Consider the following 14,925-nt stretch of genomic DNA (forward strand, 5'->3'; position numbering starts at 1 on the left):
ATCCTTATCTAAGTTATTTCAAAGTGTTACTTCATCTTACACAATAACATTTCAATTTGTGTGAAAACATGATGTGAGGAAAGTGTATACTAGTTGTTTTCGTATAAAACTATATAAACATCGTTGTTGAAAAGCTTGTTCTGAAGAAATGTACACAAACTGTAATTATGTTTTTATGGAAACAGAATTTATGGGAAAAACTTCGAAAATTTGGCTTTCTGGTTTGAACAAAGTACTTTAACAACTAAGGGAATGCATACGTTTCTGATTTTAATATCTTTGATTATTTCTCGACAGTTGATGGTAATGTTGACATCATGTCTTTACAAATAGTTAAACAAGCAAATGCATTTGTTAGTTGAAGACTGACAGAACGACTGAAATCTACACTACACAAGTTTTACGGTCAACATCATGTACTAATTCTGTGTCTCAATTTCATGCACATGTCCGCTGTTTAATCTTTTAACATACCAGAATTGTCTTCTGAAATCTACCGTTTGTATCCTATTCCTTATTTCGACATTTTGCGGGAGATGCATGTCAGCAGGAGACGCTTATTCTATGGACACATTCGGACTGGTTTGTGTGTAATCTAAGCCGTTCTCGAATGTATTTTTTTTCTTTATCTTGGTTTGTATTTTATCAATAGATTTACGGGATTCAAACATCGTTATTACACTGTTGCATCTAACTTAACAGACAAGATAAATGCAGCTTTGGGATTTTAAGGATGTATTCTTCTGACGTTTCAGTCTCGTTGAAATCTCGTTCTGGAATTATTTCCAAAACATGTGATACAAGTTGAAAATATTAATGAATTTAAAAAAAATATTAAAATCAAACTTAACTCTGTGAAAAAAATGTGTATTTACAATGAGTAGTTTTTGAGTATTAAAATTTTCAAATTTTATAACCAATCAAGTCAGTCTCATTAGCCAAAATGTAAAGAAAATGGGTGAGGGGTACAAGAAATGATTTTATCAGACACATGTTCATCCCATATTAATTTTTTCTTTTCAAATTTCTTAGATATGTATTTTTTCAATCATTTATAACAAAGAAGTTGAAATAATATGCTTTTTGTTCTAAAAAAAGAGAAAAATCCCAAATTTACAAAATTGATAACATGGTAAATTTGACACGAAAAAGCAACAAAATTTTATAAAACTTTCTTATATTAACACCTACCTTTAGTTTTTTTAAGTTAAATTTATTCAGATTGGTCCGCTTCATCTTTAGTGAAAGTATGAAAAAAAGTCTAATTGTGAAACTGGGAATTTTTCTCATGATAATAGCCCAAAAATGGGTAAAAATTGATGAAAAATGGGAAACTCATCAAAATTGGGTACTTTCAAATGGCTGTAGCAAAAAAAAAGCACACCACCATATGATTTTTTCTTCACCAATTATTTGTTTACAGTCATATAAACCCAAAAATCAGGTTTAATTCTAGAAATTTTTGGCTCCTCAGAGGTGTACATCCTTAAGATGAAGTTTTTTTTCTTAAATTCAGCAAATTAATGACGAAATTGATTATGGTGGCAATTTTGAAATTATAGAACTCTGCTGACGAAAATCCTCATTATACTTTCTACAAAAACAATTTCCACTCGTCTCGAGCTCCGTAGAGGAAAGAATTTAAAACTTTCAACAAATAAAATAAGCCTTCCTATTGACAAATTGTTTTTTATTTATCTTATGAGGTCTCTCTCATGTATAATTCCAACCCCAGATTATTGAATTATCTGTTATCTATATTGTGAAAAGTTTTGAACGTAAAAGTTTAGGGAGGATGATTGATGCCAAGTCAAGTGACAGTACAACTGTGCGCATTTAAAGTAAAAGGCTTTGATAGCGGTATGATTTCAATCACCTCTGTAGACGCACAAATGTTCAAAATATAAAGTAATACACATTGCCATCACGTATCTTTTTGACACTATATGCAGGCATGTTATTCTATTATGAAGATTTTACTAACAAAAATGAACCCTGAACAAATAACTATTCAAAAGAATGAATGAAATCACAACGTTATAAATTTTGATTGTCGCCTTCACGAAATGGTTGATTGTAAACGTGATCAATTGTATCAAATATTAATAGCATCAAATTTACTCCGACATAGATACCACATATCACATAAATCCATTTCAAAATATTCCTAATATTGAAGTCCGCGATGTATGATGCAAACAGATACATGTGTAGATGATTTAACATTTTTGAAAAGTCGTCAACACAGACGGACTACAAACACAGAGGGACCATATCAAAATTGAAACATGCTGAATTAATGAATTCGTAAAAATTGGTTGCAGAGATAAAAAATATATTCTATAATTATTTTTGTATAATATTTTATTCGGACTCAGAGCTAAAAACACCGAATGCTCTTATTAGTTTTGGATTATTTTTGTTTTTTTAAATGTCTCCGTTTGCAACCATTTAAACGGAACACAGTGTTGTTGTAGAATCTAGAATTGGCTAATTTGAATTGCTAAAAAAAAAAGCATTCAGAACACTATGGAGACATGCAATGAACAGATTGAATCAACAATGGAAAACACTACCATTAGTGATACCGTCGACGTTAGCTGTTCTCATAAATAAAGTATATTGTTTCTTATGAAGCAAACGTATATTAGATTTGTGTAATTCAAAAGGTGTTAGGATTTGTAATGGACGTTTTGGTGACTCAAATAGAAAATATACATTTCAAAATATAAATGGTTGTAGCGTTAAATTCTACAAAAAAAAGATAACGCTATAAGTAAATAAAAAAATGCCATGGTAAAAAAAAAATGCCAAAATTTCAAAAAAAATAAATTTGTCAAACTAAAACAAAATTTTGACAAAATTAAAAAATATATATATTCTGGTAACGCTAAAGACCGATGGTCTACACAAATTACATTTCCAATGCTTTTCCCGTCGACTTAGAAGTCAATTGGTATGTTAGAAGCAGTTTTCTATGTATTTAAGTTAATACGGGGCTTATAAACTTTAAATACTACGAGAAACGGGGAGGATTGGTTGATAGGGGAAAGTTAACCATCTGTAGCGATTTTTTTTTCGAAATCTACAAAGGGTTCCTTTTTACATACGATGAGGAGTTATATTCTTTAAATACATACAGGTCTGCAGACAGACTAATATATCATATTACGGTAAACGAGGAACTCATGAAAGGAACAAAGTAAAGACAAAATGTTGATGCAAAATTATGTCCACATGTAGAAAATCAAAGAGGACGATCTCTCATTTAGTATGCAACTATAATTATTGACAGACATAGACAATAATTAATGTAAATGCACATACTAACTATCAAAATAATCTACATGTACATCTCATTATAATTGCACATTTGTAGATTTTAAACTAGCCATCGTCCGTCAAGAAGACCATCGCACATCAGCGAATGGACCATCGCTCTTCGGCGCAGACCATCGCACTTCAGCGTGACTTTCGCACTTCAGCGTCTCCATCGCACCTCTGAGTCATACATATATATATCAAAATTATATTTGACAGCGCGCAGCAACATCAGTGTTGAAAATGTAAATAAAGTTCTTCATAATTGATTTTTTTTCAATCTTATGTCTAGGTTTGAAAATCTTAGTAAAAGAACGTTTCATAAGAAATAAATTCGTTTTCATGGGTAATCAGGGGTGTACGAAATTTGACAATGCATTTGTAACACCGGTGTAAACTTCGGTACACCCCTGATTACACCAAGATGATATTGTCGCTATTTTTATGTATATTTCCTTTAATCTTTTCAGTTGGAAAGCAAGTCCTAGGAAACATCCGCTGTTATCAAGCTCTATTAGCAACAATAGCAGGAGGAAATAATTAGGTGGCGCCACAAAAGTCAGCGACGACGAAAAATACGCAAAATCAATCGACGTTTAAAAGTAAAATAACAAAAATACCGAGCTCCAAGTGAAATTCAAAACGGAAAGTCCTTTATAAAATGGCAAAATTAAAAACTCAAACTTATGTAAAACAACATTCCTGATTTGAAAATTATTTCTATTAAATATTTCATGCTGTTATAATAATTGATTCCGTAGATTTTGTGAATAATATAATTCCGTTACGACATAGAAACATTGCCGAAAATAACTTTCATTTGCTATAACTTTATCCTGTCTGTTCTTGTTTTTTTGTTTTTTTTCGCCAAAAACCGCGGATTTAAATAACTTGACGTTTCCGTATCCAATACGAAAAAGAACGTTTAATTATGAAGCCATAATTGTTTACTTTACTACATTTATTTCAGAGACCACAAGGAATGTCATTCCGTAGTTGGTTTTAGCAGCGGTTCTAGTTTAAAACAGTGAAGGGTTGCCTTCTTTACATTGTAGCTGTTTTCAAAGTATTTTAAAATAATGATTTTATTAGAGATATGAATAAATGATTAAAAACGTTGATTTTCATAATTTCATACGATAACTTCATGATTGAAAAGTAGCCAAAACCCTTCTCAATCCCCTTCGCAAATTGACGGTGATATTGTTTCCTTTTTCAACACACGTCATATAACGTTATGAAAATATGTGTCAGGATCATATTGTGCAAAGTAAAATTTACATATGGGAAAAAGTGAAACTGTAAGTGTTAGAAAACATCGTTCATACTGGCAACAAATCTGAAAAATCAATGATAGCCTATGGATGGAAAAAATCAAGAAATGGCGAGAGAAAAAAATGTCTTGTAAAGCAAATTCGGAAGGAAAACTCATTTTAAAGAAGAAATGAAGGTCAGCAAATACTTATAAGTAAAGGACCGCGGTTAGTGGATATATCTTTACTGAACAAATTACAGTAACAAGTGCAAAAAAACTAGTAAATAAAGTCAAACAAGAAATTTAATTCCTTAAAGAGAAGACGCCTATCTTTTTTTTTAAGTTTTCTGTCAAAATTGATAAAATACCCTAAGAAAGGCAAGGACTACTGTGCTAGCCAATGTTAGTATAGAATTATAAATTTAAAAAATATGTCACCAATTATACTATTATTAAGAAATTATTTTTTTACAACATTTCTATTGTTCAGTATAATCCAGATAGATACATCTGCAGCTGATCAACTCAAGATGTTCATCATATCCATGTATGATGCCGGCATATACAGCGGAATATGATATGGATGTCCGCGCATAATCCAGTTAGATACATCTCCAGCTGATCAACTTGTCCATGTATGTTCCAGACAGTAACGGCTGAAGATGGTTATCATGTCCGTGTATGAACCAGAAAGAAACATCTGAAGATGATTACCTTGTCCATCTATGATCAAAACAGTAACAGCTGAATATGATTATCATGTCCATGTATGATCCAGAGAGTAACAGCTGAAGATGAATACCATGTCCTTGTATGATTCCGACTGACACAGCTGAAGATGATTGTCATGTCCATGTATGATCCAGAGAGTAACAGTTGAAGATGAATACCATGTTCACGTTTGATCCAGAGAGTAACAGCTGAAGATGAATACCATGTCCACGTATAATCCAGACAGTAACAGCTGAAAATGACTATCATATCCATGTATGATCCAGAGAGTAACAGCTGAAGATGATTTTCATGTCCACGTATGATCTAGACAGAAACAGCTAAAGATGAATACCATCTCCACGTATAATCAAGACAGTAACAGCTGAAGATGATTATCATGTACATATATGATCCAGACAGTAACGGCTGAAGATGATTATGATGTCCGTGTATGATCCAGACTGACACATCTGAAGATGATTACCTTGTCCATGTATGATCAAGACAGTAACAGCTGAAAATGATTATCATGTCCGTGTATGATCTAGACAGAAACAAATGAAGATGATTACCTTGTCTACGTATGATACAGACACGTCTGAATATGATTATTATGTCCATGTATGATCCAGACAGACATATCGTAGCTGCAGATGATAACCTTGTAAGCGTATGATGCAAGCAGACACAGCTAATAATGATCATCAAGTCCATGTATGATTCAAACGGACACAGCTGAAGGTGATTACTTTGTCCACGTTTGATCCAGACAGACACAGCTGAAGATGAATATCAGGTCTATGTTTGATTCAGACAGACACACCTGAAGATGATTATCACGTCCACGTATGATGCGGGCAGATACAGGGGAAGAAGATTGTCATGTCCATTTATGATCCAGACATTTCAGAAGATGATTATCATGTCAACGTAATATGCTTACAGATACAACTGAAAATGATTACCATGTCCACGTATAATGCGGGTAGACACATCTGAAGCGGAAAGATAAAACTGAATACGATTGTCATTTTCACGTTTGATTGCGATAGACACAGCTGGCAATGATTACCATGTCCATATATGATGCAGGCAGATACAGGTGAAGAGGGATATCATGTCAACGTATGATGCAGACAGTTACGACTGAAGATGATTATCTTGTTCATGTATGATGCGGGCAGACACAGCGGTAGATGATTACCATAGTCACGTATGATGTCGGCAGACAAAACTGTAGATGATTACCATGTTCACGAATGATGCAGGCACATACAGCTTAAGATAATTACCTTGTCTACGTATGATGCAGGCGATAAAGGGTAAGATGATTACCTTCTCCACGTATGATACAGATAGATATGGTGAAGATGATTACTATGTTCACGTATGATATAGGCAGACACAGCTGAAAAAGATTACCATGTCCTCGATGATGCAGGCAGACACAGACGACGGTGATACCGTATAGTGGATTATTTTCGCGGATAGCTTATTTTCTCTTATTTTGGTGAACAAATCAAAATCGCGAAGAAAAAAAAACGGCAAAAAATTATGCATTCGTTCGGTACTTTCTAATAGTTAAAGCGTTTTAAAAACATCTATGTTATCTGGTCGGCAGGTCAATAACGGTATATATTAGTTATAACAACATAAATCCAAAGGACATTGTACATACATGCATATTATAAAATGACTGTCAGGTGTGTATGCCCTTATTAATTAATGTCAAAAAGACTAAGAGTGTAAGGTACTCTGTCAGGTAATTACTCTCATTAATTATTGTCAAATCATATAAGGGTAGTAAATACATGAAATGTCCGGTCAATTTCGTTACTAATCAACTGTAAAATTTTTAAAAAGTTTGTATACCTGTGACAAATATCTAAGTTACTGGTATTCTATTAAATAACTATATCAGAATATAATCAAAAAGTAAGATGTCATTCAGGTAAAAAAATCATTCAACTTTAACAATAGACAATTGTTTGTCAATTTGTTCAACTTTTTAACTGCAACAATTTCAGTATCCGCCAAAACATTTAATTGGGATTTAAGATTCTACCAAAATAAAAACCGCCAACATTTTTCGTTTACGGTGTTGCCCCTAAACCGCGAAATTTTACACCCAAGAAAGATAACCCGCTATACGGTAATCTTGTCCACGTAAAATGAGGGTACACAGCTGAAGATGATTACCATGTCCACGTATGATGAAGACGGATAAAGACGAAGATGATTAACATGTCAACGTATGATGCAGAAAGACACAGCAGACGATGAATACCTTGTCTACGTATGATGCGGGCAGATAAGGTGAATATGATTACCATGTCCATGTATGATTCGTGCAGATAAAGGTAAATATGATTACCTTATCCACGTTTGATTCGGGTATACAGCTGAAAATAATTACCATGTCCACGTATGATGCAGGCAGACACAGCCGCGATGGTAATCTTGTTCACGTATGATGCGGGTAGACACAGCTGAAGATGATTACCATGTCTAGGTATGATGCAGAAAGACACATCAGACGATGAAATACCTTGTCTATGTATAATGCGGGCTGATACAGGTGAATATGATTACCATGTCCATGTATGATTCATGCAGATAAAGGTGAATATGCTTACCTTATCCACGTTTGATGCAGGCAAACATAGTTGACGATGGTAATCTTGTTCACGTATGATGTGGGTAGACACAGCTGAAGATGATTACCATGTCTAGGTATGATGCAGAAATACACAGCAGGCGATGAATACCTTGTCTACGTATAATGCGGGCTGATACAGGTGAATATGATTACCATTTACATGTATGATCTTGCAGATACAGATGATTATCCATGTTGACACATCTGGTCACACGGTATATCCTTCTTTCATTTCCTCTTACTATAACTAATAAATATTGGAAGAAATGAGCCTTATATTTTGCCCAAATTATATTGTGTTGTTAGATAATAGAATTTTTTGAAATACATTTACATTATTAAAATTTTAATTCTATGCAAAAATAATGTCGAAAATGTCTAAATCCAAAAACGCATATACTAAATTTCACATCACGAACCAAGTAATACAGAGTTGAATGTTAATAGCGCTTTAATTTCTGCTGGCAGTAAATAGGACTGATCTGAATATGAAACAATGAGGACGAAGTTAAAGATATTATCACATATTGTTTTCAAAACTAAATTAATAAACAGTTTGACCATTACTAAGGCCATCAATTATTTTAAAATAGTAAAATGACTTTAAATTTATCAAATTTTAAACATAACAGAACTTGGCATTGTGATTGTGGTCTGAATAATGAATTACCCGCATTACCAAGAAAAAAAAAGACAAAAAGAAACAAAATCCTTGGAGTTGCTAGCATAATTCAGATGAAATTACAGTAACGTCTCCCATATTAGTCATTCTTTTAAACTGGTATTTCTCTGATTACAATCAACCATTAAATATTATAGGCGCAGACATTTTATGAACAAAACATTGTGATTGGAATTAAGATTAGTTATGGGATTATTTTCGCGGATAGCTTATTTTCGCTTATTTTGGAGGATAAATCAAAATCCCGAAAAAAAAAATTCTGTCAGCAAGTCAATAATGGTATATATTAGACTTCCTTACGATGTTTTCTGAAAATACAGAAAAAACGAAAATCAGAAACTGCTCATCTGCGAAATACAGAAAACTAAAATTTAAAAAATTTGGATCCACTTTTAAAGGCATTTTTTATCTCTCAGATGAATTTTCTTTTTTTAGATTTTCTACTATATGAAGACTCCGTCCTCTATGAACAACTGTTTTTCCAAACAACAGAAAACGGTGGGTCAATGAATACAGAATCAAATTACTTTAATGATAACCTGTGAAAAAAAACCCGTTACACTGACTATACAAGTATCATGCTGACGACAAAGTTAAAAAAGTAGGGCTAATATCCCTGAATATCTATTACTTACCGGATCAAGAACCGAAAGATTTAAAATTATAATGGAAAAGAAAGAGGGAGGTGAAAAATACCAAAGAAAAAGGCTGATAAGATTTACACAGTATTTTAGATACCCACAAACCAAAATGTTATACATGGTTTATAAAGGCAAATTTGCATGATATTTAAAATTTCTAAATCATTACTCATTATTTATGGATCAAATATAATACAATTGCAGTTTTTAGAAATCTTAAGGGTAACATCAGATTATTCAAACCAGAATAATATTACTTGTTACAAAACATTTTACTTACCATTATTTCGTTATAATTCGAGACAGCGCTATTCATTCCAAACACAGCATATGCTAGTTATTATTAGTTAAGGTAGATGGGGTCTAATTTAAAATCAATAGATTGTTTTAATAATTTGCCAAAATGTAGTTTACATCATGCTTTTTTTTAGATCAGAAATATAATAAAACGTACGGGTCACCGGGCTTCTTGTCAAGCTACAGGTTGTGCAAAATTGTAAGATTTTGTATGGTTTGTGAATGAAAACACTTTTTTGTGTGATAAAAATAAATCTTACCCATAGAATTTAAAGATAAAATAGGAGAAGATAGCTCTTATAGTGAGCTTTCAGAAAATAAAAAGAAAAATTGGGGTCACTAGACTCGTTTTCTTGCTACAAAACAAAATAGATAAATACAGCACATCCCTTTATTAAAGTAACTTTATCTGAGTTATCTCCTCTTAAATGGCAAAGTTGAAAAAAATTGAATCAAACAAAACACTTTCTGTATTTGTAAGAAACAGTCGTATAAGTATCATAAAACACATAATTTTCTTCATGTCGTTGAAATGTTTTACAAATGAATTATATTCTTCTCGCAAAATTTGCCTATTTCATTAAAGGTCTAGACCGATTGTTTCCTACTATTTCAAAATCCAAGAAGGCAGAAGACACCCGATGTACTTTAACTCTTCTAATAATAGCAATTTAGTCATGCTTATTATATTTTTGTAGTAGTTTTATACATCTAACTTATTTTAATCTATGTCATTCACTTCAATCCAAGACAGGTTATTTGCAAAACTAGATGCAACGGGACAGCGCTGTTATTGTTGTTTTAATTATTATGTAAAAGTTACAGTGAGGCTTTAAACATGGGGCAAAAACTCAAACCATTCTGCAAGGTATCTGGTTTTAGCGGAATTCTTTGCTAGATTACGCTACATATATGCATTGAAAAGTCAGAAATAGGGTAGTATAAACCAATTACAGATTAAATTTGACAAAACAATACAAAATATTTCAACAATTTTTCCGGCAATCTCATTGAAAAATATAGAAACGATACAAACATTTAAACAACCACGGGACACACCCATATATCTACTTGATAAAGTTGGATAACAACACTCAATATATAAGGTTTAAGAAATAGCAGCCATCCATTGTTAAAACGTTGCAATTAGTAATACCAACGGTATTTCCTGGATAGTACAACCCAATCGATCGGACATTAACATTCTCGTGATTTTCAATGTTTTGAGTTCAAAGAAAATATAATTAAACAATATGTAAGTGGAATTTAATTGACATTTCCAACATTTCTGCTATCACAATCTTACATTGTTCCGGTTTTTTTTTTCCTTTGACCAGACAACTTTAATCATTGTAGAATCGGATGACGGTTGATACATGCATAGCTTATATATAAAAATTTCGAATTATGTCTAAATTTAAAAAAAAAACAAAAAAATTCAGATACTAAATTTGAGATCAAATACCTTGAAATACAAAGTTTAATATTTATAGCGTAGCATTTTAATTTCTGCTGGCAGTCAATAGACCTGGTGATGGTATAAGAATGTTCTTAATATGAAACAGTTGTTACCTGGGAATAAGGATGACGTAAAAGAAATAAATTTTGCAAGGGTCCTTGAAACATTCATACATATTTTGTTATCTAAAATAAAATTTTCAAATTCAATGGGCAACATGAGATTATTTAAACCAGGAAAATATTACTTGTTACAAAACATTTTACTTACCATAATTTCGTTATGATTCGAGTCAGCACTATTCATTCCAAACACAGCATATATTATTACATAACTTGGTTCAAATGTCAACACTGATTTCGAAATTGATTTGCGCAAAAATTTAGTTGTCTTACTCGTATAATCTATAAAGCCTGTTATTTATGTAAACATGAGAAATTAATGTGTTATAAACAAATGAACCATTCTTTTTGATAATAACTGATCTTTAAGCAAATAAGACATGAATCCAGACGCATACTTAAACAATTATTTATGTCAATTATCAAGTTACTCTTCTAATTTTAGCAATTTAGTCATGCTTTTATTCGATATATTTTCCACAGTATTTTTATACATCTAACTTATTTTAATCTATGTCTTTGACGTCGAAAGTCGATAAAATAGATGGACTTTGTTTATTTATACATGTATTATATTTTTTTTAATCACACTAAAATAGACTTTGAGGGTTATAATAGTTTGATGATTTTTTTTAGTAAAATCAGTCGTATTTACCAAAATATAGGAAGTTTAGAAGTTGTTACAAAAACTCTATTTATACAATTTATATTAATCAAGACAGCTAAACAATTTTATTTTTGTCACCAGATGATAAATATACATAGATGTTTTTGGTATATTTAATGATACTGAAATTTTAACCTTCTGTCTATGAAACGAGTTCATATGGCAAACCTTTTCAGCAAATATCTACAAAATATGTCAGTTTGTCAGTTTATTGCCGCCAAATGTTGAATTCATATATTTCTAATGCAAATTTTGATTCATGGATTAAAAATCAGAAGCTTTCATATATCATTCATTAAAGAACAAATGTACATCTTTTGCAACAATAAATACATAGGGTCATGTGGCTTTTTTGGGCATTCACATGGCCTTGTTTACAAACACTGTAGATTCGCACTTAATTCCTATACTGACCCCACTACTTTTCAACCCTGCAGTAAAAAAATTATGTGCAATCAGCATTCATTTTTTGTATTTTTTTAACTCTAGTTTTGATCCATCTATCAACACAGAAAGCTCTCCCCCAAATAGGCAGTCCATGATGACGTATATTAATTTACTGAATTTACCCCTATAAGAGGCCTTTTTTCCTCATGTCCTTTTGTTTTTAATTGATCATACAATTTATCCAATTTTCAAGTTCCAGTTTCAATACAATATTCATAAATGCAGAATTTGTAAAGATAGAGGAAAATTTATACTACAGCCCATACTGCGGCCAATGTATATTTTGTATATAAAGTTGCACATTGACTGTTTTCAAAAGAATGATGTTAAATAATATGATCAATAAAAATGAATTGTTTTATGTGTTTGCTTTGACCAGTATTGCAAGTACATCTAAGAACTAAACTTTTGATGTACTTTTAGTTAAATTTTGCCTTAAATGGAAGTTTTTGATTATATACCATGAAAATACCCCCAAAAGTCTTTTCAAAGGCTTTTTAAACAGTTTCATACCTCAAAAAACAACAATTGTGTTTCATTTTACTAAATCTGTGTTTTAATTACTTGTAAAGTTCAAAAACTGTCAATGACAAACATTCTGCAGAAATTCCTGTTAACCCAATATCAGGATTGTTTCTTCGCCAAAACTGTACAGGCAAAACTGAAGAAGAAAAATGTGCCACATATGAAAAAATAAGACTGGGTATGACCAAACTTTGCATTTGAAAGATTAAAGTAACAATTTAGAATATTTAAAATGAATCTTTTAACATAGAAATCTAAATACAAACATTTCAACACCAGTTTCATAGATGAAGGGTATCTAATTCTGAAAAGCTGTTCAGAATGTTTTTTGATTAAAGTAACGCAATGAATTATGTAAATAGAAATGAATATATTTTTTCAGTCAGATTATTCGAGTGTTAAAATACTTGAAAAAGTGCTTTATAACAACTTAATCTGCAACTTTACATGGGGAACACTGCCTCAAAAAATACACTTTGTCAAAGGGAGGTAATTGTGATTTTGCAGATGATTTTACAGATAATTAGAAGAAATATGTGCAAAATTTGATGTAAAATGGAGAGAATATAGATGTCTTTCATCAATTTTACTCTAAAGTGTAATTTCTATTGTTTCTTTCAATCTGGACACAAAACTGATTTTCCAATATACTCCATGCTTCCTCCCACAGTATACTCAGTGCATCCTTGCCAGACGCAGTTAAACGTAGAATTTTGTAAGAACAAAAACTTTAACTGGTTCCAAAAAGCTTCCATTGCATTAATATATACAGAAAAATGAGCTTTGTGATTATTGTGTGGCCTTGACAGAGTACAGTGGCAGAGTTCATATTTTCCTATAGGGGTAAATTCAGTAAAATATATCCCATTGACTTTAAAGCAAATCTATGTCTCGAATTAAATTTATACCAGATTTACCTTTAGAAATCAGAAGCTTTCATATATCGTTCATTAAAGAACAAATGTAGCCCCATCTTTTGCAACAATAAAAACATGGGGCCATGCATGCATGTGTGGGCATTCACATGGCCTTGTTTACAAACACTGTAGATTTGCATTTAATTCCTATACTGACCCCCATTACTTTTCAACCCTGTAGTAAAAAAATTATGTGCATTCAGCATTCATTTTTATATTTTTTTAACTCTAGTTTTGATCCATCTATCAAAAAATATTTATTACATACATTATCTACCAATCAGAAGAGCACAGGACATCAATGTTATACAGAGAGCTCACCCCCAAATAGGCGGTTCCTGATGACGTATATTTATTTACTGAACTTACCCCTATAGCCTTTTCTTACTTAGAAAGTATTGTAAGTGAGTTTAAACAACCATGTTATCATGTTCAACGATGCATTAATAAATCTTAGTTCACAATTAATGGGTTAGAAAAATACAAATATAACATAACACGTCTGTCTTTAAGTTATCAGGCATCTGAATATTTTCCGTAATTTACAAAATAAGACATATTCCAACGTATTTCTAAGTACATATTATAAGTATGTTACCGAAATTTCTAGCAAGAAGCCTTATTCTAGGCACATCACGATTAACTCGCAGTGGGATTTGCTAATAAACATTTGTAAAGATATGTAGTAAATCAGATGAAATCATACTATATTTATAAAATAAAAATGGATAAATTGAATGTTATCATTTTCTTTTCAAATATGTGAAATAGCCAATATTAATACAAAAATAAACGGGAAAACCCGCTATTGTTAAAAAAACATATCCACAATAACATACAAAATAAGAAAAACGGAAAAACTAAAGAATAGAGACATCAAAGAGAATAAAGGGCTTCGAACCTGAACCGACAAGTCTCAATCTTTAACTTGATCCTTTAACTCATCGATCTTAACCATTTTAACCTCGCGGCTATCAAATTATACTATACGATTGCCTATTATGTTTATATAAAGATACAAGCCTTGTGTGTCTGTTGTACCGATGTGTATCATATGTTCATTTATAAACAAGTCTAAATTGAAAACAACGTTCAAACCAATGATTGCGTTGGATAAAACCGCAATTTTTATACGTGTGCATGCAAAACAAATTTCTTGGTAGAGGGGTCTAAATACAGCACCAACAACATTTTCCAAAAGACCAAATGAGTGAAAAAG

Source organism: Mytilus californianus, unplaced genomic scaffold, assembly GCF_021869535.1.
Source record: "Mytilus californianus isolate M0D057914Y unplaced genomic scaffold, xbMytCali1.0.p SCAF_3, whole genome shotgun sequence".
Classification (NCBI taxonomy): Eukaryota; Metazoa; Mollusca; class Bivalvia; order Mytilida; family Mytilidae; genus Mytilus; species Mytilus californianus.